The sequence below is a fragment of the Scomber japonicus genome, chromosome 18 (assembly GCF_027409825.1).
Source record: "Scomber japonicus isolate fScoJap1 chromosome 18, fScoJap1.pri, whole genome shotgun sequence".
NCBI lineage: Eukaryota > Metazoa > Chordata > Actinopteri > Scombriformes > Scombridae > Scomber > Scomber japonicus.
The window spans coordinates 24,497,796-24,501,397 of NC_070595.1; positions in this window are offsets into that span (position 1 = coordinate 24,497,796).

Sequence of the window (3,602 nt, forward strand, 5' to 3'; positions counted from 1 at the left end):
AGCAGGAAATAGAAAAAATGTAAATATGTTTAAATTGAAGTAAGTAAAAAAAAGAAAAGAAGAAGAAGTACCTACAGTAACAGTACATAGGATTACCTGTTAGCACTCCATAAGCCCCCCCCCACCCCGTCAGTTCCCATCTGTGGATTTTAACTGGATGACTTGAGGCAATGGGGAGAAGAAGGAGGACAGAGGGAGGAGAAGGAGGAGGAGGAGGAGTAAGAGGAGTAGGAGGGGTTTGGGAAGGAAGAAACAAAAAAAACTGCCCCTCGGAAGTCGACTGAAACGCAGCAGGCACTGAAGACGGAAACGCTCGTCATGTCGTTGGATGTTGAGGATGTGTATTTATTGTCATGTTAAATGTCGTTGTTGAGTGAGTGTGTGCCTTATTAAGTAGTGTAGTGAAATGTTACTGTTTATATATGTGTGTGGCCTCCCTGTTCTCAGCCTCTTGCTTTTATTTCTTTGTTTTTTTTTAATTTTTATTTTATTTCTTTTAAAGTTAAACCATCATTTTTGATCCTTTTGAATTCTTTTTTTTTTCTCCCAAATTCTTTCTCTCTTCTGTCACTGGAATAAAATCCTGACAAGTGAAAAGGAGACGACGATGAGTAAAAAAAGAAAAAAGGAGGAAGAAACTTATAATTAGAGCCAGACGCTTTGTACTGGGTTTCTTTTTTTTTAAAATTTTAATTAAAGGACAAGTTCGTAATTTTTCCAGGAGTCAGTCAGGAGCCCAAATGAACATTAAAAGAGGTTTTGTGACTGTCTTCAATAGCTGAAGCTTCATATTAACTTCTAATATACCTTTTTAAATTATAATCCATTAATTACATTAAATGAATAAACAGGAGGAAGCAAGAAAAATATCATTTCGGCTCTTGACTGCTGCTTTAGGACCGATTTTAAAATTGTGAACTTGTCCTTTAATGGTTAATTGGTTTAATTTAATATATGAAGTATTGTTTAGTTTTTGTGTCCCAGACGAAACGACACATTTGGGAGCATTTTATTATTATTTTTATTTCAGGCTTCAGTTTATTATAATAAAGTCTCATTTTCTTTGCAACAAAATAAAATAAAAAGAGGTCACAACATTATCGATAAACATGCAAAAACCTCAGCAGTGACTATATACGCACAAGTCCTGCAGACCAAATGTCCATCCATCTGTTCAATTTAGTATTATATTTTTAAATCTTTTTTTTGCTTTGACGAACAAACAAAATCATATATATGCATTTTTTTTCTTTTCGTAATTTTAGCCAAATGTCAGTATGGGTTAAAAAAAAAGAAAAGAAAAGAAAAGACTGAAGTTCATTAACCCATCAGAATGTGATTTTTTTTTTTTTAAGTACATGAAGGATGATTTCTCTTTAATTTCTTTTTTTTTCCTTTTTTTTTTTTTTGCACTTGTGGTTTCGTCACTTAGCAACCACTGAAGTCGACCACTCCGTTAGTCGGTTAGTTAGTTAGTTAGCTCATTAGCTCGTTACGTACGTTCGTATATATTAGAGATCGAGTCTCAACGGGCCGGTTTCACTTCTGAAATCTGTGCCTTCTTTGAGGACATTTTTTTTATTTTTTATTTTTTATTTTTTATTTTATAGGAAGCCACTTGACTGGAGAGGTGCCAGGTGTGCCAATGTAGCATTAACCTCTGACCTTTGACCTTCGGGCTCTAATGTATTTATGTACAAAGTGGTTAATTTAATCCAAATATAGTATATTATTATTCTTATTATTATTATTATTAATTATTATTATTATTATTTTGGATCTGACTATTTTTCTATGTGAGTAAAAGAGACACCTGGTTGACTGGAAACGATGGCCGACTGCACACGGTGTAGTTTGCAGGGGGATCATAAAGTGTATTACTATTTTTAATTTTTTTTTAAATTTTTGTCTTTTCTTTTATTTGCACGTTAAATCCTCTGCTTTTACACAAACAGAAACTCAATGCATGTCTTTTTTTTGTCGCTATTGTTTTAAATGTTTTTTTTGTCATTGTTGGTCAACTTCAAAGCTCACGTGTCTCCGGTTTACTGAAGTGCAGTATTAAAAAATTTAAAAAAAAACAACATCAAAAAAAACTTTAAAAAGAAGAAAAAAGAAAGCGTGAATGGGAGAAATGGAGTAAGCGGAGGAAATTAAACTAGCCTCCGACTGAACAACAAACTTTTTATTTTGAGATGAGTGATATCTTTTTGTTTTGTAGACTTTTTTTTTTCTTTAATTGTATTTTTTGGGAGCTGAAGGTCTTAATCGTACTGTATGAAAATACTAAAGAGGGTGATTTTAAACTTTTTTGTTTTGGGAGATCTTCAATAGGTCTGTCTCACCGAGTTGTGTCGTTAACATTTCATGATGATGACTTATTATTATTATTATTATTATTATTATTACAAACTAACTTCTTCCCCCTTTAACTATTTACACTCAGTGTTTCCTGTACTGTAACATATTTAATGCAGCGGCACTGAAACCCTCCCTCCCCCACCCCTCCTCCATCAGTATATGGATGAACAGTGCCAGGTAGTTAGTTGTAAAAAAAGAAATTTAATGGCGGCAACAACAACAGAAATAAAAAAAACCCCAATGAATAATAAAAAAATTCAAAAAAAAACAACTCAAAATGCTCTTTAACTGTACTGTTTTTTGTAGTTAAGGATTAGAGGGACTCTTCGTGTAACTGTAGCCAAACATGTTCTCCATATTCACTGTTTTTCAACTTTGCAGTATTTCAGGTCTTTACCATAGCTGTCGTTTAAGTATATGACACACACACACACACACACACTTAAACACACACACACACACACACAACCTCTCTCTCCCTCTCTCTCTCTCTCTCTCTTCTATATTTTGACGCCAGTGCATTTATAAGGCACAGATTTAGTGTAGTATTATAGTATAGTGAGGAGAATCTATGCAAACCTTCCTCCGTCAATGACTGTTTTTGATAAGTGTGTGTGTGTAATGACAGCAGCACTGATTTTTGTTATTTTTTAAATTTTTTTTTTTTTGGGGGGGGGGGGGGGTGGAAATCAGGCGCTCAGTCAGCTCTGCAAGTTTTATCGAGGACGGGAAAAAATCACCGAAAAATCCTTCTTCTATCTATCTCTCTTTTTTTTTCTTTCTTTTTTTTTTTTTTTTTTAGGATCCTGAAACCTGAAAGTCGTTCCTTGATTTATACGTTTTTGAATTGGGAGAGACTCCACTGGTGCAAATATTACAATAAGGTTTTTTTTTGTTTGTTTTTTTTTTAAAAGAAGAAGAAAAAAGGAAGAAGTTTCAGCTGTTTCTTGTTTTTTCTCCCCATGCCGTTTGTCTTCTGTGTGTTTTTTTTAAGTTTACATGTCTCTCACTCTCTCTCTCTCTCTCTCTCTCTCTCTCTCTCTCACACACTCTCTCTCTCTCTCTCTTTCTCTCTCCCTCTCTCTCTCTCTCTCTCTCTCTCTCTCACACACTCTCTCTCTCTCTCTCTCTCTCTCACACACTCTCTCTCTCTCTCTCTCTCTCTCTCTCTCTCTCTCTCTCTCTCTCTCTCTCTCTCTCTCTCTCTCTCTCTCTCTCTCTCTGGCGAAAAGTGAAATTAA